This window comes from Pan troglodytes, chromosome 11 (assembly GCF_028858775.2).
Source record: "Pan troglodytes isolate AG18354 chromosome 11, NHGRI_mPanTro3-v2.0_pri, whole genome shotgun sequence".
Classification (NCBI taxonomy): domain Eukaryota; kingdom Metazoa; phylum Chordata; class Mammalia; order Primates; family Hominidae; genus Pan; species Pan troglodytes.
In genome coordinates this window covers 104,873,074-104,901,044 of record NC_072409.2, presented here as the reverse complement: position 1 = coordinate 104,901,044, position 27,971 = coordinate 104,873,074, and the positions used below count along the sequence as shown (strand labels likewise).

The window sequence follows — 27,971 nt, the reverse complement described above, 5'->3', positions numbered from 1 at the left end:
AGACAAATGGTAGAATGACAGGCCACGTTTGGCCTGTTGGAAATGCCCTCCATCCTCTGGGAAGATTCACTGGCCGTTTACGGAAGGCCTGTGTATATAATATGAAAAAGCTGCTCTCAACTCCACCCCAACCTTTTAATAGAAAACATTTGTCACATCTAGCCCTTCTAGATGGAAAGAGGTTGCCGACGTATGATAGAGTTAGAAAGTCACACATCTTGTAAATTCTCATTTGTTTAAAAGAAATCATAGAAAATACATGTCTTCCGGAGTTGACTTTTGGAAACTGAGTTGTTAGACGGCCTCTAGAAGCGATACGTTCACGTTTGTTCAGTGGGTTAGATGACATGGAGCTCGAAGACCTGAGAAGGAAAAAAAGAAGGTTCTATGCTAGACTGGTCATATTTAGAAGACATTTTCATATTCTATCCATTGTTTTGTGTGCATTCGCTTCCTCACTACTATGTATATAGTTGACAATGCTAAGCTTTTTTGAAATGTCTGTTCTTTTTAGATATTCTGAAGTGTCTGATATATGTTAAAATTAGAGGTAGTAAAACCACATTTTGTAAATATCTTTTTGTTACAATTCATAGAAATGTTGTTTTTTGGGGGGAATGGCCAAATCACCTGTTGAGTAATACTCATTGTGTTTGTGCAGTGGTTCAGGGGAGGAGAGAGGAGGGGGAGGTGCAGAGAGCTCTATGCCATCCTGCTTACAGCGAGGCAAGATGAATCACTATGTCTGTGCATTTTGTTTTATCTATGTATATAATGTACATAAAGGACAAACGAGTCCTAATTTACAACATCTAGTCTTTCTGGATGTTAAAGAGGTTGCCAGTGTATAACAAAACTAGAGTTAGTAAACTAATATATTTTGTACATTTTGTTTTACAAGTCCTAGGAAAGACTGTCTTCTGAAAATTTGAGCATTCTTGCCCACTGGGTTGATGGAGATGGGAAGGGTTCTAGGCCAGAATGTTCACATTTGGAAGACTCTTTCAAATTATAACTGTTGTTACATGTTTGCAGTTTATTCAAGACTGCTGTGTACATACATAGTGGACAAATTAACTCCTTACTTGAAACATTTAGACTATCTAGATGTTTAGAAGTGCCCGATGTATATTAAATGTAGAGGTAGTAAAATACCACTTTGTAAATATCTTTTTGCTAAAATTCATAGGAAATACTTTTGGAAGTTGAATTGTGAAGCCACCTTTGTGAGCAGTATATTACTGTCTATACTTGCTCAATGGTTTAGAGGAGGTGGGAGGGAAGAAATTGCAAAAGATAATATGCTAGTGTGTTCATACTTGGACATTTTCAGACACCATTTTTTCTGTATGTTTTGTGCATTTTGTTTTGCTCTGTATATAGTGTATATAATGGACCAATAGTCCTAATTTTTTAACATCTAGAGGTTGCCAGTGTATGACAAAGTAGTAAAATTAGCATATTTTGTATGCTTTGTGTTGAAAAAAAAAAAAGAAATTTGTTGTTCTCTATGTTCTCATAGCAGTGTTTTCTGTGTTTTTTTAAATGGGTAAACAGAACACAAAGATTTTTCACTGAGGTTAGAGATTATTTAACAATGATGCCTAGGTTATATTTGTTGTCATTGTTTTGTAAATCTAGGCCATCTTATAGTCTCCCCAGAGATTGCTTCAGCAGGCATTCTACTCACTTGGTTCATGTTTACTGTATTTAAATCCTGACTGTACCATAAATTAGAAAAGAAAAGAGAATATTAAAAATTAGATCTAAATTAATTCCCACACTCCAGTTCAACATTCCTCATCCTAATAACATGAGATGTTTTAAAGACTTCAAATTGAGAGAATAGTTTGTATCTTAGATTTGATTCATGAGGAAATGAGCTTCTATCATCAGTTTGAGTCTAATCACCCTGAGCCTTCTTCCTCCCAAAGACTGGGACTGAATTACATGGCTTCAAGTTGTAGAAGAACATTACATGGATCGCATTTAAGGCTATCACAAGAATTCACAGACCTAAACCAAATATACTATTTTCTTTAATTGTATTTTTCATTTCTACCAAATACTTGTTTCATCTTCACTCTTATTACCATAGTACTGTCTATGATTATCTCAAACCTGCTAAGTAGCTTGCAGATTAAGCTCAAACATTTAAACATGAATGTTAAAGCCTTTTAAAACATTTTAACTTCTCAATTTTCAGGTTCCTGTTTCCCTGCTAAAACACAAGTAAGAGACATAGGACTGTCCCATGTCCTAATCTACTAGGAAAGTGAAAATACCAATGATGTCAATTCAGTCATGGTGCTGGTATACTCATTTCAATACAAGACTCTTTATATAACTTGTATGACGTATATTTACCTTGCTCTTGCAGAAAGAGGTACCACTTTATTTTTTTATTTTATTTATTTATTTTTGATATGGAGTCTTGCTCTGTCACCAGGCTGGAGGAGATAACACTTTCATGTAGAACAGGGGTCGTCCCCAAACCTTGGGCCACAGACTGGCATCACAGGAACCGGATTCACAGCAGGAAGTGAGTGGCTGGTGAGGGAGCATTACTGCCTGAGCTCCCCCTCCTGTCAGATCAGCAAGGGCCTTAGATTCTCATAGGAGCGCAAACCCTATTATGAACTGGGCATGCGAGGGATCTAGGTTGTGTGCTCCTTATGAGAATCTAATAATGCTTGATGAGCTGAGGTGAAACAGTTTCATCCCAAAACTGTCCCCCTCCACATCCCCTCCATGGAAAAATTGTCTTCCATGAAACGCTTGCTAGTGCCAAAAATGTTGGGGACCACTGATGTAGAATCTAAAGGTAGGAGATGGGGAGAAAATTCCCTACTTTGGCTATAGGTCTTATATCAGTTATGATGTGAACTCTCTGAGAGTGGCCTAAAATTGAAGTCAGTCAGATGAAATTCTACAACTGAACAACAGGTAGCAAATATTTAGCTATTATTTTTTATATTAACAATTGGTCTGGGTCACTAAAATCCACCTAATTTTTTTCTTATGCTAAACACAAAGAAAAAGGAGTACAATATTTATTCATAAAAAGCCCATGTCTATATTCCCATCAAAACAAGGGAGATTATTATATAAATAATATTCATTTACATATTTATTACTCCAAACTATTTTACATAAAAGTGACAAATGTAAAATGGCTTTGGCAAAGCATAAATAAACATATAAACAAATAAAAGGAAAACGTAAAGATTTTGGCTCTCAACATATGGGAGCAATTTTAGACTTCTATGACCAGGTATAGGGGCACAAACAGTGTCATGATGTCTCAGTCTTTCTCTGTCCACCTTTGGCCAATGGGTCTGCTCTATTTTCAGGTGAGCTTTTCTTTGTTGGGACAGTATGTCCCCTAGTATTTCCAGGCTAAATTCAATCCCTCCAGAAATAGCCCGTAGAAAAAACAAAACTATAATCTCAAAGGATGCAAACACACACACACACACACACACACACACACACTCACACTCCCTGCACACAAAAATCAACAACCCGGAATTGATTTTCATTGGCCAGATTTAGTCACATGCTTATCTTTGGAGTTACAGAAAAAGAAGAAAGTCCAATACAATAGCATGCACTGAAAATGCTAACTAGTAATTACCCAAGGAAAATTAACGTTATGTTAATAAAATAAAATTATGAATATCTATTGTTGATTCCAAATAGATGCAGAGAAAATAATAGATATCCACAATTGTTTTACTCCCCCCAGGTGTTTACTGCTCCTACATTATTCACTTCTTAAACTATAAGCTTAGACATACGAATTAAACTAAGCTCCTTAAATGTGTCATGTTCTCTTATCTCTGGAACATTAAGCATTTAATTTTCATCACCTGAAATGCATTCTCCTTCCCTTTTTCTTTGGCTAAATCTTAATTCTCTTTTGTATATTAGTTTAGAAATATTTTTCTTGATCCCACTTACATTGTGTACTTAGCCTCATTTTCTATCTTCCACACTTCCACAATGGTTGTACAATTTTTACACTCACACTAGTAATGAATGACCCCTCCTATTGCTCCACATCCTCTCCAGCATTTGGTGTTTTCCGTGTTCTGCATTTTGGCCATTCTAGTCTTTTATCACTAGACTATAAGCTGTATAAAGGAAGAGATGTGGCCTTCCTTAACCACTAGTATCTCTAATCTCAACTGAGTGCCCAATGCAATAGCAGATAATAAATATTTTAACGAATAAATGAATCATCTGAGTAACTTTTAAGTCACCAGAAAAATTGACTTCCTCTTAATAATTTCTGCAAACAAGAACAGAGAGCTGACTGCATATGGACTTCACAATTGAAGTTAATTTTAATCCAGTAATCCCATAAAGAAGTGACAAAAATAACAAAAGCAAACAAAAAACACTAAAACACAGTTGCAGAATTGCCTAATGAGGAATTTATATTATTTTATTGATTTTATCTTTTTCCAATCCTGGCTCTCTCCTAAAAGTCATATGAAGCATCCCTAAAATCATACATTCAGCAACGCCACACCAGATGTATGATTTATGATGACTGGAAGAGTAGATAGGTAATTTAAGCCACCCTTTGAAATGGATCCAAAGCCAAAACTCTTATTCTTAGGCTATAGGCTTTTTCTTGTCATATCTATCCCAAAAGGATGTTCAGGCTACCATGGTGACTAAGATTAAAGGTATATGTCTTCTGCTCTTTTTTTTTTTTGCTTTTCTTGCAATTTTTCTAAGGAAATTAATTATGTACATTTCAGATACATGCTAGCATCTCTCCTCAATATCAACAAGGAATAATAGCACATCACAATAAAAATAGACTATGTTAATTTTGGTCAACTTCTAATTTTTTAAAAATAGATGTATAAGTAAAACTCCTGGAATTCATTTTCATGTTTCCTATTGATCTCCACCTGCCACAGATTCTTGTCTACTATATCATAGCATTTCATTAAAAAAGAACATATTTCAATTACTCTTGCCAATATTTTTTGTTTGTCTCAACCCAATTAGTAATATGTCAATTACATGGAAATCCAGAAATGTTGCGGAATTTCAGGTTTCTGTATTCCCAGATGCTCTGATCCTCTTAATCGATACACAGTAATTAATCAAGATAGCTTGTTGATTTGCTGCTGTTTGTGTGGGAATACTTTTAGTGGCTATAGGACATTTCCTCTAACTCTGCTAAGCAGAGGTCACTAAATGAACCCAGAGCCATTAAGATAGTATCTCCCTGCTATGTTGGCATACTATGGGTACAGCTCTCCCTTCTACTGAGCTTTTAGATTCTCTTTTAAATTCTAAGACACATTTTTCTACAACAGAAGACAAGGTTAAAACTACGGCTAATAAAACACTGTGATTCTAGTTTATGTTGGACAAGAGAGAGCTTTGATAAATTCCTCTTATTGATTACTTAAGTGTACAGTGTTAGTAAAAACACTTTCAGGTTTTCCTCTTACGTTCCTCATTCAACTTGTGTTGCTTTTACTTCCATAGTTATTGATGTCTACTTGGGAAGTGTCACATTATGGTAAAATAAGCGATGAATGAGGTAGTCTAAAGTGTGTTTAAAAACTATCTCTTTACCAACCAGCCGTCCACCCTCTTCAGATATGTTTCTTAGTTTGGTAAGTCACTGGTTTGTAAATTGTTATTATTTTTCTAACCACCATTCACCGTAGAAATACTCATATTATATGTTGATCTCTGCTCCATGTATATTTGCCTTCTTCCTCTAATCATCATATGAAATATAGTCTGTTTTGGTTAACAAAGTACATGATATCTAACATTCTGTTAAAACATAATTGGTAAGAATATATTTACCATCTTAAATTTTAAGTAGGCTCTGGGTATTTATTTCTGAAGTCCTTACATTACATGTTAAAATGGTCTTTTAAAATAATGTTTGCATTTAAAAATAATTTACCAATTTTATCCTTGTGATTTTAGTTTTATTTCTGAACTAAATAAGTTGAATTCTTGTTGGTTAGTTACTATAATACTGTTTAATAATCATCTAATTAAACATTTGTTGGTGTTCATTATTAAATATTAATTTTATTTTTAGAGCCATGCATTTTTTTCTGATGCCAAATATCATCTCAGGCCATGCAAATCTCATAGACCCTACCTAGTATGTCCAAATAATACAATATCCCTAATTTTTAAGATGAATTTTTCCCACCCTCCTTAGAGTTATGCAGTTTTCAATAAATTACATTGAATTAAAATTTTTAATAAGTAATTTGAAGGGTTGATTTTTTTAAAGGTGTACAGTGAAAAAAGGCATAATGTCTATCACATTTTGGGTGTTCAGTAGATCAGTAGATAGTGAATAATTAATGGTACAAATTTCATTACTTGCAGAGAAAACTTCATTTTTGCTATTCCTAAATCTCTGCTTTTGGGTAATCTCCTTCGCCAGGATTACATTTTTTCTTAGTATGTTTCTGCAATATTCCTTCTAGCATGGGTATATAAAGAAAAGACATTTCTTCAACTTATTAGCCTGCTGATATATAACCTATGATTATGTCGGTGTACTTCATATTATTTTTGGGTTTATTTAATATAAAAACAACAGATGATTTCTAATACTACACGAATTTTTGGCCTATTAAATTATAAGTTCCTTTCCTAGTGCAAACGCGGGTCATTCATTTGTGCCACCTCTAAACATAATGTGAAAACTTGTAATGTTTTCTAATGTGTTTCTTTAGAGTCACTTTCACTTGATTTGTTAAATAAATTTATTTGTTCGATCATTAAAATACCTGTGATGTTGCTATACATTGTACAGAATAAAGAAGATGCTTTAGGTGAAAGGTTTATGACGTACATATTTTTACATTAATTGATCTAAAAGAATTAATTGCAGTTACACCCTAATTTGTTTTCAAAATTATTTTTTAAAAGCTGTCATGGACTAAAATACCCACATCTAAACCTACTCAGATTTTTCTTATTAAATTTTAAAGAACATATTTTAGGAGTATATTTTTATGTTTTCAAAGCCTTAAATATCAATAAAGTAAAAATGAACATGCCAGTCCAACTCCAATGGGAACCTGTCTTATGAAGGAGATCAATGACGATTCTAACTAAGCTTCTAAGAAAAGAAAAATCATCTGTGAGCTAGAAGATCTGCATTTCAACAGGCTGTTTATATATTTACTTACATTGAAAAGGAGCCAAATGCTGTGGTTTTTACTTCTTAGCTTTTCCAAATAGGATTTTTTTTAATCCTTCATTAAAATGCACTTTAAAAATAGTTAAATTGTGTGCATTTTTTGCCTTTTCATATTTAAGGAAAATAGGGCATATATAATATGGAGCAAACACAAAATCATAAACAGTACATTAAATTGAAGTAAATGACGCATTGCATTTAACATTTTACTTTCAAAGCTGTGTAGAAATAGAATACGACCTAAGAAATGGGAAACTAGGCCAGTTGAGGTTTTGTGTGATGATAGTTTCCCAGTGCTTATGTGATAACAGGAAGATATCAAAATACATTGTCAGAAATTCTTCCCTCCACTGCTATCATCCAGAGTATCAAAAAAATAAGTGGTGAAAGAATGGCAGCAAAATACTTTTCCAGGGCACTCAATGATGCAGTGACTTGGAGGGAATCAATAAGACAGAAAGATGAGAGAGCCAAATGTATTCTAGCTACAGAGTAAAACTTCTTAATCTTCCTTAAAAGTCTCTTGTGGTCAGCTAGTAGAACTACAAAACCTGGAAGCCTTTACTGGGATGCCATGAGGGAAGGATGCATGACAGTGTAAGCTAATTCTGACAAAAACCTCTTGACTGGGAGCACAGAACTCTTTAGAAAGAACACTGGAGTCTCAGAATTCTTAATTGCAGTACGGTCTTTTTCAAAGACTTGTCTTTATGTTTTGGGGGAAACTACATATTTTGAGACTCTTTTCTCATCTATGAAATGAAGCTGATAATATGTATACCACAGGACATATTTTTGGAAGTGCATAATACAATGTTTTAAAATTACCGTATAATTCAATTATGGTAGAGGTTTCTACCATTTTTAAGAATAATCTCTAAAGCATGTGAATTTTAATGGTTTTCAACTAATAATTTAAAAAATAGACTTTTAAATAAGTCCTTACCTTATCATGATACACTTATGGATAAATTATCAAGCCTTGAAGTACATAAAATAATTCACAACTTCACAAAAAAACAATCTCACTTTTGTCAGATTTTCTTTTTAGGGGGATAGTAATAAGGGTAGCGTACTCCTTAGGTTGAGTTAACCAATTTCTGACAAGTTATGTAGCAAACAAGGATGATTTAAAAAGAATTACTGGCCTGGCACAGTGACTCACGCCTGTAATCCTAGCACTCTGGGAGGCCGAGGCAGGCGGATCACGAGGTCAGGAGTTTGAGACCAGCCTGGCCAACATGGTGAAATGCTGTCTCTACTAAATATACAAAAAATTAGCTGGGCGCCGTGGTGTGTACCTGTAATCCCAGGTACTCGGGAGGCTGAGGAAGGAGAATTCCTTGAACCCGGGAGGCGGAGGTTGCAGTGAGCCGAGATCGCGCCATTGCACTCCAGCCTGGGCGATAGGACAAGGCTCCATCTCAAAAACAAAAAAATAAAAAGAATTACTATAAGTTTAATCACCAGAGCTTGATTGATAGTGTGTACACTTGTAAACATTTTTACTTCTGAATTATTATAGAGATCATTGAAATTAATTTTGTTTTTCACTATGCCTTTTAATCTGCCCACGGATTTTATGTTTTTCTTTTTTATAAATAGCATCTCCCCTACTAATATAATAGATGACATAAAAGGATAATGCCTTTTAATCACAGTTACAAAATACAGATGTGCTTCCAGTTAAAACGTTTTCTTTGTAAACTCCCACCCCCATTATGTTCATAATGTAATATAAACACATTAAAAATGCCTTCCCGGCCAAAGATTTGATATCTTAATTCTGTAATGAAAATCCAGAAGTCATTTCAGATGACTAGATTTTAGCCACCAATCCCATATACCTATCTACCTTTCAACATCTATGTTTCTCAACTGCTTTCACTCCTCTTAATAGGAGTAGACTGTTTCTAGCTGAGGACAACCTTCCACTTGTGCAGTAAGTCCTCTCACCCAATAAGAGCTGTTGCTTCAATAACATCCCCTCTCAACTTCTTCTGAATTATCATTTTTTTGCCATGTCTCTACTGGATCATTATCATCAGCACACGAACATTCTCTTACATATTCTCTTAATACTATTCCAAACGGGCTTTTACTGTTCCTCCACCATCACACGTCTCTTGTCAGTCAGCCCTAAGCTACACAATGTTAAATCCAATGGTTAATTCTTATCCCCTACCTTACTTCATTCATCACCAGTATTTTTTAAAACCACTTAATTGTGGTGTGATTGACATGTAAAAACTGTACCTATTTTTGTACACAAACCAATACCTTGGGGATGAGTATATACCTATGAAATCATGACTACCATCAAGGCCATAGATATATTCATCATCTACCAGATTTCCTCCCCCAACCCAAACACTTAACATAAGATGTACCCCCTTAGCAAATTTTTAAAAAAATAAGTTCCGAATGTCTACTATAGAGCATACTGCCTGTAGCTAACATCAAGAGTATTTTAAGCAGCCAATTACTTCCTTCTGGAAGCATTGGCTACATTCTGTATTCATGACAGGTTCGACTCTGTTTTAGTCTTCTTAACGGTTTCTTTTCATCTTAACCCTCTTCTTTACTCACTTTCCAGGAACCTAAGCAAGTTGCATAGCTTTAAGCACAATCTTTATGCTGTAGACTTCCAACTTCATGTCTCTAGCCTAGAAATCTATTCTGAATTTCAGACACAAATCAAATTTCCTCTACCACATTGTCACTTGGATGGATAAGTGTCATCTTAATATGTCCCAAATGTAGCTCCCCAAGTAGTACATGATAATTACATTCTTCTAGTTCCTTTCTGTCTTAAAAAGAAATTACTGATATCTCTGCATTTCCTTCTCTCTCTCTCTTTTTCTCTCCCAACCGCTATTAGTAAATTCTGTGCCTCTACTTTCAAAATATAATCAGGGAGGTATCAATTTTCACCATGATTACGGTTGCCATAATAATCTGATCCTCAAAATCTCTTGCCTTATTACCAATATCATCCTAACTATTCTTCATTTTTCCATTGTACTTCATTTCCATCTGTTCACAAAACAGAAGCCATAATAAAAATATCCACTTTAAAAATCTTACATCAGATTATACAACTGTTTCTTCAAATTCTACAGTATTTTCTCATTTTATGTACAATCACAGGAAATATATTTTGTAAATAATTACATATTATGTACATAATTTTGTTGGAGAAGGACTATGGTAAGTGATTAAAAAAACTTGTCAGCATAAAAAAATTACAGTAAAGTGAAACTCAGCAGTCAGAGTATAACAAAAACATATTTATAAGAGAATAGGTATTAAATAAAAGCTTTTTTATGGCAGTATTTAAAGAGTTGATATTGGGCAGTGTATTGCAAAATATTTAGTTTCCATTGGATAAAACGAAATGGGTGATATGATTATTTATTTTAAAATACCAATATATAGAATACACAATAAATTATACCCTTTCAATTATATTAGAATTTAAGGTGAAAAATGTTAAATTTCAACTCAAAATGTATAAGTGAGAACATTCTTGAAATTCATTTATGGTAGGTACAAACAGATGTGCTTGGAGATTATTGCTGTAGAGCACCTTCTAATTGTTAGAATTGTCAGGGCCACTTGCAAACACCAATTGCTTTGATAAACTCTCTCAGCCTAGGCAATTTCAACACATCAATCACATGTTTTGCTCTTTTAAAAAAACCATTAAAGTCTTCAATAAGGGAAAACTACAAATTTTGCATTCATTTGAAAACACTTTCAATGAAAACCAAACGTAAGTGGGGTACCAGTAAGGTTCTATGAGTAAAGTGCAACCTTGGAGCCTGGCTGTCTTTGCTTAAGTTTCATGAATACGTTTTTCAAGCTAAGTCTTGAGAATTTAAATATAACTTGCTTTTGCCTTTTTTAACCTATTTTTAATTATTTAACTAATTCAATTTTGTGAGTACACTTTTCAATAAATTATCATGCTTGGAACAGAATCATATATGAAGTGTGTTACTGTTACATAAGACAGTATATCTCAAAGTATAGTTTCTCTGAAGGGAGAATTCCTACTAAAGACTCAGATTCTAAGGTGTTATCCTAAATGAAATGAGAGTTTGATGCTGGGAAAAGAAGTTCCACAGTTAATTGTGATAAACACTATTTCAGAACTACAGCGAGAGATTTATAAATCTGTAAAGTATAAATTTTTTAATACATTTAAGTGTATGTCATTTTTCTAAAGAGTAGGGAAAGTTAGAGAAAAATATGCAGAAGAGAAGATACTGAAGCAGTCTTGAAGAAAGAGCATGAATTTAGTAGGAAAGCAGAATATTCCAGGAATAGGAAGCACCATATGCAAGAGCACAGAGCACTCTGTGAGATGATCCTCTAAAGGGAAAACCACATCTCATCCTTCACCGGCAGAGTCAGAGACCAAGTTAAGCTGTATTTTACGGCTATTAATAAAGTAAAATAGCCATCAAACTGAGTGGCTGCCAAGTGATTTTTTCTGTCTCAGAATTTAAGAAGGTATCTCCAAGAGATATGAAAGTGAATAAAATATATGAGGCCCAAGTGTAATTTGTTTTATAAAATACACATTTTGGGGGAGTGATTTTAGATTCACAGAAAAGTTTAACAATAAAACATAGTTTCTTTATACCATCCATCCATCTTTCTTAACAACCTAACAATAATATATTTGTCCATCTTCTAAAGTTAACATATTACATAACATTTTCTAAAGTTAACATGTTACATAACATAACATCTTCTAAAGTTAACATATTACATTTATGATGTTTCTTTTATATAACTATAAAGCATCCATCAAAAATTAAATGGTAACATTGAAACAATAAGCTAAACTACAGATTTTATTTGGATTTCCTCACTTTTTCCACTTTTTCTGCTCAAGATCAACTCCAGGGTACCATACCGCACAGATCATTTCCCATAAGTCATATGGTTTATGGATACGATAGGTTTAAAGTAAAGACTGAATCTGAACAAGTTTTTAAATAGACCAGTTACCGTACAAAGTCTGTATAAATAGTGTACCAGAAAGCCATATTAAATCTTTTAAAGACAGGCTGGGACACCTGATAAGTCCCTGTATCACTGCTAAGTATTGAAACTTAATAAGTTTTAAAAAAAGTTCTATTTTCTGTTTATTCACCAGTCCATATGAAACAAATCAAGACCATATTACATTTTAACGATAAATTTAGTCTATTGTTTTCATTCATTTATACTCTGATATGAGAGCCATGCTAAATGCTGCTAATTTTAATATGGGTAATCAGAGCTATGACATTTAGTAGTAATTTGAAAATTAAATTCGAACTCTAGAATTGTGAAGAAAAATGTTTTTAGCTAAAATCTGAATGAGTTTGCTTGAGAAAAACAACTAGATTTAATCATTTTACAGGAGCATGGTAGGACATTTGTGATACATGTTGTGAAATGTATGACAAAGTCTTCTGTGAGAATTTTAAAAGAACATTTTTCTTCTTGTTTAGTTTTACTGTGAAATTTAATATTTAAGTCTTTCATTACCTTTATCATGATTGTTCTAACATTAAAAAATCAGATATATTTCTTCTGTGAGTTTTACCTGCATTTTTTTCTGATATATTTGAATGTATATTGTCAGACATAAGGTCTTACCCATTGCATTCTTTTCTTTAACATGGTAAAAATGAACAGAACTGCCTTTAAATTAATTTTCTTTGAAAAGCATAATGCAAATTTCAGGGAATTGACTATATTGCTAGTGTCTAAACTATGTGAAACCATAAAAACACCAACTTAACTAACTACAAATCGTCCATCCAAGTACTCATCTATTAAGCACTTTCTGATTTTTATTATTGTTATAAAATACCAATTTATCATTACTTTACATCTTAAAATTATATTGTTATAAAATACCAATTTATCATTACATCTTAAAATTATAAAGTAGTAGGGAAAATTGAGTTTAGAATGAAAAAGATGGTATATCCTTATTAGATCAGTCTTTCTAATTACAAGAGTCAGAAACAGACATCATAAGTGCTTTTGCATAAATGAAAAGTCTAGGATGAGTTTTCAGATATGACTTGATCCATCAGCCTCCAATGATTTTTTAAGATTCACCTCTTTCTTATCTCTGAGTTATGCTTACTTCTGTATAGCCTTTACCCTCAGAGTCCTCTTTATGTAGTGGCCTCTAGCAGAACCCTCTGATATTTTTTTTTCCTCCTCAATTCACTAAGACCGTAGGCTTTTTGTGTTTGGAGTTTTCCCTTTCTTCCTCCATAGTGAGAAAATCTCCTCCTGGAAAAACACTGGAATAGTTGTAGGATTTACCTCATTCTTTTTTTTCTTGCTGAAATCACAGTCCTGTCTTGACTACCGTACAATGTCTTAAAACAATTGTTGCAAATCTTGTGCATTATTTTCTAGTTATTTATAATGGCATGTGAGTCATGGAGGAGTTATACTTTCAAATTTAAAAGCAGAAGTCTGTTTAGCCATTTTTAATTGCAATATATTGACATAATAGTTAAACCTGATGAAAAACACCAGAAGTACTGAGACATGTGTACTTAAAATGTTTAGGCAATGAAGGCCCCTATGCAGGAATTTCCAGGAAAGACAATGGCTTTATTGGTTTATCTTATTAAATGTTAATTACACCTTTGAAAAATCTCTAATCTAACCTTTTATTTATTACCACCACAGAACCTCCAGTACCACTGCTCAACTCAGATGCACTATGAACAAGTTCTTTGTGATATTTCACAGTGTTCTGTCTTCCTTCAGGCCTTTTCTGTGTAGCTATTGAGTCTTTTTTCCTATTTAAACTAAATTCCCAGGAATCCTTCTAATTAACTCCCATTAACTGAGGTAAAATGAGAGCCTGTCTCTCTCTCTTATTTAGCTAAAAGGAGCTCGTAAGCAATAGTTTATGTTAACATGGTGACTAGACTCTCATACTTAGAATATGCATTTGGCGGTGACACTGGGTCAAGGAAAAATTTATGAAAACCCTATTTGCATCTTTGTTTGCATGCAGTGGCCAGTGGTATTTTGGGTCTTATATAGTTAGGTAAGAGAAGAAGTTGCCCTGAAGATGAGAGTTTGGGTATTTATTCATCACTAATATATAGCATTATTAGATTTTTTTAATGCGGAGGTAGAAATTTGTATCTTCTATTCTTAGAAACCTATAGCAGGAAAGAAACCCGTTATAGAAACATCTCTCCTATTCTGAGAGGTTAAAAAATCCATTGTTGAATATAATGGCCGTAAACTCACAGCTCAACTAATAGAACATCAGGAAAGAGCAAATTCCAAAATAATATATTTTATATAAATACAAAATTTGTAAAAATTAAAGCCCTGATTGGTAATGATTTAGAGTTGCATATTTGAATAAATATTTTTAAAACGATATGGATTGGCTCACGTACATGGAAAATGCTACCTAAAAATCCTTTGCATCTAAGCATTGTGTGAAAATAGCAATATTCTTGTCTTGTAGAACATCCTATGACAATATTTAAAGTAGTCTGGACTGTGGAGTGATCTGTAAAACTGTCTTAGGAAAGAAATAAATTATTTTAAATTGAACTACAGAAAATTTTAAGTGACTACATCCAATTTGTGGGAAAACATACAACAGTTTAGAGCATTATTAGATCTTGTATTAAAGCAATATGATCAAGGAACAGGTAAAATATTGAAATATAAATTATTTTGGCTGGAATGGAGGTAATAGAGGTATTTAGTTCAAAAATAATCTAACTTGTGCAAATGTAAGCTTTATGTTTAACAGCTGCCATTGGTTCCCAGTTGATAAAGTATATTTAATAAGGCCTACTGTGTGTCAGGACAAATTTCAGATATCTCTCAATTATTTTTCTTGTTTTAAACTGCCACATAACACTATGAAGACTTTATTATTATGCTTACTTTTTTATATGTGAAATTTAAGGCTAAGAAAAATAACTGTCACTCTTATTAAACAAACACATACTGTACAACTCCGAGAAATGTGGTGAAAGAGTTCAGTATATGTCACTCCGAAATATAACTCTGTATTAGCCTCTTCTTGTACTACTATAAAAAAATACATAAGACTGGGTAATTTATGAAGAAAAGAGGTTTAACTGGCTCACGGTTCTGCAGACTGTACAGAAAGCATACTGGCTTCTGATTCTGGGAAGTCCTCAGGAAGTTTCCAGTCATGGCAAAAGGCAAAGGGAGAGCCAGGCACTTCACATGGCCAGAGCAGCAGAAACAGAGAGGGGGAAGGTGCTACACACTTTTCAACAACCAGGTCTCTTGAGAATTCACTCACTATCATGAGTGACAACACCAAAGGGGATGGTGTTAAACCATGAGAACTGCCCCCATGATCCAATTACCTCCCACCAGGCCCCACCTCCAACATTGGGGATTACAATTTGGCGTGAGATTTGCGCTGGGACATGGAGCCAAGCCATATCAATCTCTATGGCATATTGACTATTTTGAAGTAAATGCACTTTAAAAATGGCAGGTGCAAAAATAAAGCTGATGTTCTTTCTTCTTAAAAGCAGGAGATAAAATTCTCACATAAAAAATGCCCTCTCTATACCACAAGGAAAACATCATTCTTATCATCAAGGGCAAAAAGTTGAGAGTAAGGGACATCTGTAAACACAAACTTTGTTAAACTTACCCTTACCTTTCTAGTCACTTTTCCACCCAGTGAACTCTCTTAACCTAAATCCCTTTGCCTTTTCACATTTTCACAATTGACCACTCTTTGTCAAACCCATTACATAAACATTCAACACTAACTGCTTCTTTGGGTCTTCATTTGTTTAGAGAATCTTCATTTCTTTATGAAAGCTCTTGTGTCATGTAAAACTCATGTTAAACAAATGTGCACGCATGTTCCTTGTTAATCTGTCTTATGTCAATTTAATTCTCAAGGCCAGCACAAAACCCTAAAATAATAAAGCTAAAAATATGCCTCTACTACACTGGCATAGTAAAATGAGAACAGGCTTTGAGCAGGGATACAGGAGTAGAAAGACATATCCTACTGGCTATGTGTCCTTTGTTCAGTTACTTAAATTCTCTGTGCTTATTCAACTTTAAAATGGTTATGAATATAATACTTACCTTCTGTGTTAATGTAAATGTTAGCCGTGATCTCTCTCTCTCCTCCCTCTCTTTCTCTCTCTCTCTCATCTAATCAAGCAAAGTATTTGGCCCATTCTAGTTAATCTAAAGGTTATAGTGGACATAGCTGTTCTTATTATGGTATATTGGCAGGCACTGTATGAAATACATTCCATTTATTATCTTATTTAAACAAACCTATCTATTTTTGATGATCAGGAGTGACTAAAATGATGAGGAACCAAAGCTCAGACAGTACCTTATTTTACTGTCTATTTGGGTAAATAGATAACCTAAATAATATGGTTTGGTTCTGTGTCCCCACCCAAATCTCATCTTGAATTATACTCCCACAATTCCCACATGTGAGAGATAATTTGAATCATCAGGGTGGTTTCCCCCATACTGTTCTCATGGTAGTGAATAAGACTTATGAGATCTGATAGGATAAGGGGTTTCTGCTTTTGCATCTTCCTCATTTTTCTCTCGCTGCTGCCATGTAAAAAGTGCCTTTCCCAACCCGACATGATTCTGAGGCTTCCCCAGCCACGTGGAACTGTAAGTCCAATTAAATCTCTTTCCCTTCCCAGTCTCGGGTATGTCTTTATCAGCAGTGTGAAAAAGGACTAATATGGTAAATTGGTACCAGGAGTTGCTTGTTGCTAAAAATGATACCCAGAAATGTGGAAACTACTTTGGAACTGGGTATCAGGCCAAGGTTGGAGCAGTGTGGAGGGCTCAGAAGACAGAAAAAAATGTGGGAAAGTTTGGAACCTCCTGGAGAGTTGTTGAATGCCTTTGACAAAAATGTTGATAATGATATGAACAAGTCTAGGCTGAGGTGGTCTCAGATGGAGATTAGGAACTTGTTGAGAACTGGAACAAAGGTGACTCTTGTTATGCTTTAGCAAAGAGTCTGGCAGCATTTTACCCCTGTCCTAAAAATGTGTGGAACTTTCAACTTGAGAGAGATGATTTAGGGTATCTGGCAAAAGAAATTTCTAAGCAGCGGAGCATTCATAAAAAGGTGACTTGGGTGCTGTTAAAAGCATTCCATTTTAAAAGGGAAACAGAGCATAAAAATTCAGAAAATCTGCAGCTTGATAATGCATTAGAAAAGAGAAACACATTTTTTTGAGGAGAAATTCAAGCTGATTCCAGAAATTTGCATAAGTAAAAAGGAGCCAATGTTAATCCCCAAGAGGATGGATAAATGTCTCCAGGGCATGTCATAGATCTTCATGGCAGCCTCTCCCATCACAGATCAGGAAACCTAGAAGGAAAAAATGGTTTCCTGTGCCAGGACCAGGGTTCTCATGCTGTTTGCAGCCTAGGGACTTACTGCCCTGCATCTCAGCTGCTCCAGCCATTGTTAAAAGGGGCCAAGGTACAGCGTGGCCCATTGTTTCAGAGGGTGTAAGCCCCAAACCTTGGCAGCTTCCATGTGGTGTTGAGCCTTCAGGTGCACAGAAGTCAAGAACTGAGGTTTGGGATCCTCCACCTAGATTTCGGAAGATGTATGGAAACGCCTGGATGCCAAGACAAGTTTGTTGCAGGGGCAGAGCCCTCATGGAGAACCTCTGCTAGGGCAGTGCTGAAGGGAAATGTGGAGTCAGAGCCCCCCTACAGAGTACTTACTGGGGCACCGTCTAGTGGAGCTCTGAGAAGAAGGCCACCATCCTCCAGACTCCTGAATGGTAGATCCACCAACAGCTTGCACCATGCACCTGGAAAAGCAGCAGACACTGAATGCCAGCCTGGGAAAGCAGCCAGGAATGGGGGCTATACCTTGCAAAGCCACAGGGGCGGAGCTGCCAAAGACTATGGGAACGTACCTCTTGCATCAGTGTGACCTGGATGCAAGAGGTGGAGACAAAGGAGATCATTCTGGAGTTTTAGAATTTGACTGTCCCACCGGATTTCAGACTTGCATGGACCCTGTCACTCCTTTGTTTTGGCCAATTTCTCCCATTTGGAATAGCTCCCATTTGGTACAGGTATTTACCCAATACCTGTACCTCCATTGTATCTAGAAAGTAAGTAGCTTGCTTTTGATTTTACAGGATCATAGGTGGAAGGGACTTGCCTTGTTTTAGATGAGACTTTGGACTGTGAACATTTTGGTGAATGCTGAAATGAGTTAAGACTTTAGGGGACTGTTGAGAATGCATGATTGGTTTTGAAATGTGAGGACATGAGATTTGGAGGGGCCAGGGGCAGAATCATATGGTTTGGCTCTGTGTCCCCACCCAAATCTCATCTTGAATTGTATTACCATAATTCCCACGTATTGTCGGGGGGACCTGGTGGGAGATAATTTGAATCATGAGCGTGGTTTCCCCCATACTGTTGTTGTGGTAGTGAATAAGTCTCACGAGATCTGATGGTTTTATCAGGGGTTTCCATTTTTGCATCTTCCTCATTTTCTCTTGCCACTTCCATGTAAGAAGTGCCTTTTGCCTCCCACTATGATTCTGGGGGCCTTCCCAGCCATGTGGAACTGTAAGTCCAATTAAACCTATTTTTCTTCTCAGCCTCAGGTATGTCTTTATCAGCAGTGTGAAAATGGACTAATACACTAAACCAATGCAATTATTTTTACACTGGTTTAGATTAAGAGATATCTTAGGTTAAGGGACAATACTATAAAGATATATCTACAGAGATATATTTTGGGGTGATATATTCCAAACTCTTTCACCACATTTCCTGGAGTTGTGCATTGTTTGTTTTAATGAGAGTGTGACATTAGTAATTTTTCTTAGCCTTAACTTTCATGTATAAAAAAGTAAACAATAATAGGATCTTTTAGTATCATGTGGAAGTTTAAAACAAGAACAAAAATTGAAAGCTATCAGAGAGCATTATTTTTGCACCTGCCATTTTTAACATGCGTTTTCTTCAAAATACTCAATATGCCATAAAGGTTAATATGGTGTGGTTCTGTGTCCCCGCTCAAAACTCACATCAAATTGTATTCTCCAGTGTCGGAGGCAGGGCCTAGTGGGAGGTAATTAGATCATGGGGGTGGTTTCTCATGGTTTAACACCATCCCCCTTGGTGCTGTCACATCTATTATCTTATTTTACACTGTTAGACAAGTAAAGTAGGGTTATTAATTCAAAATCATACAGAAACTGATGTTTCTAGTAGTGTGTGGCTTTAAACTAGAGATCAATGTTACTGTACATTCTGGGAATAGACAAAAAAATTGCCAGGAGAATGGGCAGAACAGATGTTCTGCATGAAACAATGTTAATTAGCTATAACATTCCCTCTGTCTCTCTTATCAGCAGTTGGCCCCCATTCTATACCTTACAGATTCCGACCCAAATCAGGTTTTGTCAACTTTGTAAAAAAAAAAGCAAAAAGATGAGATATTTATGATATATTTTAATTTGTGAAAACAAAAATAGTTCTTGTTCAATGCTTAATTTTGTTAGATAACATTGATTTGTAGTTATTGCTTTAATATTTTATTATGAAAATTACTTTTCAATAGTTAGTAAAAGAATCAAGTTAAAACCAATGATAAAATGCAGATATAAATGTGTGTTTTAATCAAAACAAATATCTTAGGACTCTGATAATTAAACACACTATTTTATATACATTCATTTTCACTTGTATTCATTTTTTTAACATATGAACAAAAGTATCTTAAAATGTTTTGTGTTAGTCTGAGACAAAGTATAAATATCTATCTAGATATTCGCACTTTTGCTGCAATTGCATTCTGTAATGGCTTTAAACTTTATTCTTTAGAAATGTAATAGTGTTTCAAATTTAATCACTTTTGTTCTGCTGTTCTGCAGAATTACACAGAAATATGCTTATGCTTAAGCTAAAGATCACATTTTCTTATGAATGTGTTTTTAACATTTTTATTTACTGAGAGATAAATAGGTTCAAATGTATCTTCTGTATACAGTTTTGGTTTGGTCTTTTAAAAATATTTTATTTAGAAAAACAACTATTTTAAGTAAATAAATTAACTGAAGTTATTATGTCTTCAATGTTTTTATTTATGTCATATTATAACTAAATATCTTGCTTGTGAGAAATGTCCTTACTAAAATATCTACTAATAGTGCAACATTTTAGAGCTCAGAAGGTACTTTCGATTTAATCTAGTCTAGTCTTAAAGTAATTATATGAAAATAGTAACATTCAAGAAAACCATATGACATGGGCTTCTAGAATAGCTGGATTATGATTTAGACTAGGGGTGGCAAGCTCACATTCTTCAGTGGTCAGAAAAGAAATATAAACCTGTGAGACAAACAGCGAAAGCAATGGGGCCGTGGCTTGTCTTTGGGAAGTGAAGAGTGCATGCCAACTGAAATGCACTGAAATCTATTAGCAAACAAACAAAAAATATAGACTATCCAAGCAGGCAAGCAACATAAACTGAGCCAGTCATTCTTAATAATGCTGCTGGCCTGATTTGGCTATGAGTTTGAGAGCTGTGACTTAGATCTTCCACTGACCACTCCAAGTCTCTTTCCAATATAACCCAGTTTCTAATGTTAGATAAGGAAATGTACTAGTTTTACTTAAAAGACTAGACCTAAAAAAACTTGCCAAATAGGTTTTGGAGACACCATATACACAGATTACCGTTTACTTACTTTCAAATTTTGATAATGTTAAACTTAACCTGAGACCTGTGGTTTCTAAAGAGTGATGGTTAAAGAAATCTCCAACCTGTGTATTCCTGACAAGGCTACTGCAAAGAATCACCCTTCTTCAAATGATTTGCAGATGACACCTTTGTTCCCTATGACAAGACCAGACATACCCTCCAAATTCTCATTCTTTACCTGAATGATGAATAGCTTAGCTGTTTTTACCCACAAAGAAATCTGGACTAAATCCCTGGCTTATCTGACTTTAGTGAAACTTCTCTCCTTTCCTTAGGCCCCTGAACTTTGACTCATCCTCATTTTGATCCAGAAACACACTTATTCTCTAAGGGACCCTTCTGAGAAGCTGCTTAACTCAGGGAAACACACATTCCCTGTGGTCCCATCATACCACTCACCTCTTTCCACTCGCCCATACTCCATTTTTTTCTAGCCTTGTCTGCGCCTGCCTATTAAAAGAAGAGCCTTTTTCTGCCTGACCTTGAAGACTTTTACAGATCTTATGGTAGGAAGTTTCTCCCATTGCCATCAAGAGTTCCCTTCACCTTATTTTAATAATCTTTTCAAACTGGTTTCTTCTTATCTAATTCCAGATTTGTATGACAATGTAAACAAACCATTATGCTTTTAGAACTCAGATTTAAACATTTTTGATGTTTACAGAAATACATGATTGAATATAATTTTATTTCATTTTTTATGTTTATGTATTTATTTTTGAGACAGAGTCTTTGTTGCCCAGGCTGAAGTACAGTGGCACCATCTCGGCTCACTGCAGCTTCTGCCTCCCGGGTTCAAGCGATTTTCCTGACTCTGCCTCCCAAGCAGCTGGGATTACAGGTGCACACCATCACACCTGGCTACTTTTTGTATTTTTAGTAGAAACGGGGTTCACTATGTTGGCCAGGCTGGTCTCAAACTCCTAATTTCAGGTGTTCCACCCACCTCGGCCTCCCAAAGTGTTGGGTTTACAGGCGTGAGCCACCGTGCCTGGCCAATTTTATTTTTTAACATTGTTTTTTATTTTAAATTGTTTAAAAATATACATAAAATGATAACATTCATGTACCATGATTAGCTTTCTCAGACATAAACATTCCAGGATATTAATGTCAGTATATATATTTTTTAAGTAACTATATTAAGAATAACAATTTAAAAGCTTCTATATATTCCTATTGTTGCATAGAGGTAAATACCATCCTAAATTTTGAGTTTATCATTTCCATGCCTGCTTTTTTATTTTCACTGCATACATATATGTCCAAATATAATAATAGAATTGTTCAGAATGTTTTTAAACTTTACATGAATTTTTCATAATTTATGTAACTCTCTGAAATATGAATTTTTAATTTAATTTTATATATAACAATGTTGCTGTAAACAGCTCTAGTCAATTATTTTCACTGTTTTCCATCATACAAATGTTTATTTCTTTATTCCCTATTAAATAGCATGTAGGTTTCCCCTCAATATTCAGAGTATCTTACAAACCATATGACAATGAGTTGTCTAGTATGTTTCATTATACATATTTATGTGTAAAAGTGCTTTCAGAGAAAAATACTTCAGGTGGAATAGTTGAAGAGTAAGAACTGGAATTCCATAGGCAGGTCTGCAATGTTATTAACTATTGTCTAATATCTCCCCAAAAGGCACTCATTATATAAATTTTACTTGACTATGATGCATTTTTAATACACTGAAGAATTCAGCTTCGTAATATTTTACTTAGTGCTTTATGTCTATATTCATATTGATTTTTTAATGTTATTTTCTGCTCTCACTTCTGTTCTCGCTTCTTTCATTCTATCCTCATAAAATGAGTTTGGTAACATTTCCTTTTTATGTTTAATTTGAATTCTCTAAAATGTGTTGGATAACACAGGAATTAACTGCAAGTTGGAGACTTGATAGAATATGATCATAGAATAATACATATCCAGTGCGATTTGCGGGGATATAGGGACCTCAAAAAAATTAAATTTTAAAAATTGTGATCTTAAAAATGATCCTATGTTTTTCCCAAGTAAATTTGATAATGAATATTTTTACATAAAAATGCCAGTTTTCCTCCATTTTAAATTTTTAACCAAGAATTTGTTCATAGCATTTTCTCATATTTAACTCTTCTTCAATCTTTTAACAATGTTTCTATTTCTCCCTTTTAATTGTATGGTTTTAATGTATGATAAATCAGGTAAAGCTACCTTTTATATGGAATTTTGAAGAATTAATACCATTTAGACTGATAAATGTCTATTTCTTTTTAAGTAAGCGGATTTTTTATTGTCTATTTTCTTGAGTGTTAGTTTTCTATTTGTTCATTTATACACATATTTTTCTTCAATATATTTCTTTGTTTATCTCATATTCCTTTATTTAACATAAGTGTGTCACATATTTGAAACTTCATTATTACACATAAATTCACTGAAAACCTAAAATTATATTTACTATTTTAGCTACACCCTGACATTTTTTACAAATGACACATTCATCATTGTTTTATTCAAAAAGATGTTATATTTTCTACTCTGATTTCTTCTTTAATCTGTGAGTTATTAAGAAATGTATTTTAAATTTTTCAGTAAGTGATTATAATATAAAAATAGATTTCCCTTTATCATTGAGCAAACACACAGAATTAGACTATCAAATCAGATGCACACAAGCCAGACATCTAACCCAGTATCACTCTTCTAAGTAATTTTAAGGATACAGGCAATCAAAAGGCTCAAAGAGAGAGGTCCAGGACTGGGTTGTTACTTGTGTCTGTCTTTCCCAGTCAGACATGCCTTTCTGGCCTAGAATAAATGATCTTAACGTGAGGGTCGCGCAGTTTCTCATATAGCTAGATCATTTAAATTATGAAACCTCTCTATTTTATACTTCAAACAGTTGTATAGCTTCATAGATCCTAGGTTCTGCCCTTAGCGAGTGATGTCCTGGTAAGGACATTTCAGAGGCAAAGCCTCCTCTTTGTAAAAAATATTGCTAGCCTATTTACTTTAGAGATAGAGTTGAAAAGATGAGGTCACTATGCTATGTAGGTTATAGGCTTTTTGTTGTTTTGTTATTTTTTAATAAGACAACTCTCCCACTTCAAGTAAAGGAGGTGAATGGCTTCCAGGGCACTTCCCTCCTCTCATTTTGAATCAAATTGCAGTGTGCACTGCATTGTTTTCTTAAACTATTATGAGTTGTCTTTCAGTTTCAATTACTTTCAATAAAAATTGTTGAAATTTTTGAAAAAATAAATATATATGTATGTATATATCTATATAAATAAGTTATACATGTATAAAACTGGATTTTCAAATTGTACTAATTCTTACTAATCCCTCATCAAGATTGTATGTCCCTAACAACTGTAAATTGGTCAATGTTTGCCTTCAAAAATTTTACATGTGGTTTGTATATATTTTGAAGATACATTTTTAGAAGCATAGAAGTTTATAGTAGATTATTCCTTTTGTCATTTTGTAATATTCTTTTTACTTATTAGTTTTTATATGTGAGTAATTTTGGATTATTCATTGCTGCCTATAAAATGGCTCATCCTTTTGTTTTCATTTTTCTGTAAGTTTTACATGTGCTTTGCTATATTTTTCAGCTGAACTTAACACCTTTGTTTTTTTAAATAGGTAATTTAATATTCTTTCATTTATTGTAATTACTGATATAATTAATATTAGTTTAATCTCATTTTGTGCTATTTACCATCCTTTTCTGTTTTTCCCTCCATTTCAGGCTTGAATTGGTAATTTTTTTCATATTATTCTATTTTAGTTTGAAATATAATTTTTAGAAATTGGTATTAAAGCTTTATCATGCAAAACTATTTAATGCTATTTTTTCTTGCATTTTAGTTATTAATATTTTAATCCACTGCCTGAACTTAGTAAGAACTTACTCTAGCTGCTTATTAAACTTTCTTCATCCTTCATCTTATTATTGTTCAGAATTTTAGATTTTCTTATTTTAATTCAAAATAATTATTTTTGAAATATGTACAGTTAAATTTATTATTTTTCAGTGATTAACAATGTTGCTTGTAACTGATTATTTCTGTCTTCTCATATATTTATCTTTCAATGTTGTAGTAAAGTTTAAACCTTTTCTCTGAAGGGTTGATGATTGAGTCATCCTGTCAAAATATACTTATAATGGACAGATTAACAGGAGAAAAGGCATGTAAATCGATTAATCTGCACATAGACAAAGGGGTTTTCCAAATATGAGACTCCAGGAAGAGTCAGATGGTTGAGGTTTAAAGAGCACACTTCTCACAGGAGAGAGGAAGATAGGGAATGTAAGTATTATGAGGGGTAGTTAAGTGATTTTCAGGAGAGATATGTGAGCCCAAACAACAGACAATAGCCAGGGACAAAGTTCCTCTGAGCTCTGGCAGGAGAAGGTGGTGGGAAGGTGAGGGGTGGAACTTAGCCATGAACAAAAGTTACCTTATTATGCAGGTAAAGTATCCCAGGTAACCTCTAGAGCTGTCTCAAAGAATAGCTGGAAAGGCTATCTCAGCATGGTGGCAAAGTTTAGTATTTCCTCTTCTCTGGTGGTTAATCTTTTCTGATAATTTGATAAGAATTCTAGGGAGAAGGTCTTAAGGCAATTGCATTTTTTTGAAAGAAGTTTTTCTCAGACAGATAAGAGAACTTCCAGAGACAGACACTCCCTGCACTTGGGAGAAAGAAAAAAGAGAAAGCTAGCAAGTCCTTGATTCTCAGGTAGCTTCTAGGCCTTCTAATTGCCTTTAATTTAAAAGTGCTTAGCATGCCAAAGCACCAATTTTGGGTTATTTTTCTCTGTGCCCCAATAATGTTCACTTTGATGAACTGATTTTTGGTGTTAAATACTAATTTTTATGTAAATACCAAAATGTTATTATTTTCCCATGCATGACAGGTAAATTGCATGTTATAAGAGTGTAAGTTGACAACAGTTTTCCCTATATTTAGTTGAAAAGATCTATTTTTTTGTAAGTCAATTTATTTAGGTACATAATTTACATATGAAATTTGACCAATGTTAAATATAAAATTTGATGAATTTGATAAATGTAAAGTAACCATTATCTCAATGATGGGGAATTCCTTTCACTAACTAAAATATTTCCCCTTGTACTCTTTTCAATCAATTGCCAACCCTTACCCTGAGCCTCTAGCAACAGCTGATTTGTTTTCTGTTGCTATAATTTTATGTATTCTATAATTTATTTAAAAGAAATTATACACAGGGTAGCCATTTGTGTCTTCCTTCTTTCACTTAGCAGGATGGATTTTTTCCTATCAGTTGTCTATCAGTTATTTGTTTCTTTGTATTGCTCATCAGTGCTCCATTGTAAAATGTAACCACGATTTGGTCATCCATTCACCAGTAGATGACATTTAGGTTGGTTAAAATTTTGGCATTCAATTAATTTTGATATATATGAGGAAAGAAGCAAGGTTTATTTTTGTGCACAGGAATAGTCACTTGTTCTGGTATCATTAAATGAAAAAAAACTTCCTAAATTTAATTACTTCGCCCCTAGATCCAATATTAATTTTCTATATACGTGTGGGTTTATTTCTGAACTCCGTTTTGTTTCACTTATCCATATGTTTGTTCTTATGTTCATCTCACACATTTAATTTACTCTAGCTTTAAAGCAGTCTTAAAATCAGGTAACAAAATATTCCAAATTTATAATATTAAAAAATGCTTTTGATACAGGAGCTAGAAAGAAATTATTTAGGCAGATAGTAAGGAGAACAGAGTCCTCGGCAGAATTTCCCTTTTAACAAAAAGCAGCCCCCAAATCATTTATTTTCTAACAAAGAGCAGCCTGAAATATCGAGCTGCAAACACAGATAAGCAAGCTGGAAGCTTGCACAGGTGAATGCCAGCAGTTGTGCCAACAGAAAAGGGTTACCTGAGGGCCAGGCATGTTCAACATGGACGCTTCATCTTCCCTTTTCTTCGTCAGCACATGTAAAGAAACAGGCAACATGGCGCAGGTCAGGAAGCGAACACGCCTGCGTGATAAAAGATTAGGGTGGGGGCAGCCCCGTTCCCGTGCACTATGCAAATGTACACCTAGTCCTAACAAGTTTTTTGTGCCTTATGCAAATGACACACTTGGTCTGACCTATCTTTTGTGCCCTATGTAAATCAGACACCACCTCCTGAAGCCCATATATAAAACCCTTTGCATTGCACCAGGGAGCCAGCAACCCGTTTCTCCAGCACCCCTCTCTGCAGCAGAGAAAGATTTTCTCTTTCTTTTTCTTTTCTATATATATATATTTTTTTAAGACATTCTTGCTCTTGTCATCCAGGCTGGGTTTCAGTGGCAAGATCTTGGCTCACTGCAACCTCCACCTCCCAGGTTCAAGCAATTCTCCTGCCTCAGCCTCCCGAGTAGCTGAGATTACAGGTGCGTGCCACCACACCCTGCTGATTTTTGTATTGGCCAGGCTGGTCTCAAACTCCTGATCTCAAGTGATCCCCCTGCCTCAGTCTCCCAAAGTGCTGGGATTATAGGCATGTCATGCCCGGCATGAGATTTTCTCTTTCTTTTGCCCTTTAAACTTCCTCTCTGAACCTCACTCTTTGTGTTCTTCTAGTTTTACGTGGCTGTGAGACAACAAATTTCATGTATTTATCCCAGACAGTGATGCCACTTCACTTTGACTACTTCAGTTAATAATTTTAGATTCAGCTTTTGTACTTCTATAACAAGAGCTTGTTGGAATTTTAATAGGTATTTTATTGAGCCTATAAATCAATTTGGGAAGAATTGACATCTTAATAATATTGAGTCTTTAAGAACATTGAGTCTGTGTTCATTCATTAAGATCTTCTTAAATTCTTTCAGCAATATTTTATAAATATTAGTGAAAGGTTGTGAATATTTTAAATGTACTACTTTGTATAGAATATTTTTGATGTCTTTTAAA

At 34.4% G+C, this 27,971-nt stretch overlaps 1 long non-coding RNA gene across 2 annotated transcripts; it reads right to left on the bottom strand.

The window, feature by feature from the left end:
* Positions 1 to 123: 123 nt before the first annotated feature.
* Positions 124 to 27,032, bottom strand: LOC134807689 (uncharacterized). Of its 2 annotated transcripts, XR_010148772.1 has the most exons (4): positions 26,945 to 27,032; positions 18,002 to 18,090; positions 8,515 to 8,636; positions 219 to 362 (listed from the first exon to the last, which is right to left on the bottom strand). It is a non-coding gene; the product is annotated as an uncharacterized LOC134807689 (long non-coding RNA). The 2 variants fall into 2 exon arrangements; XR_010148771.1 differs by lacking the exon at positions 8,515 to 8,636 and having other exon boundaries at positions 124 to 362; positions 26,945 to 27,027.
* Between the last annotated feature and the right edge of the window lie 939 nt (positions 27,033 to 27,971).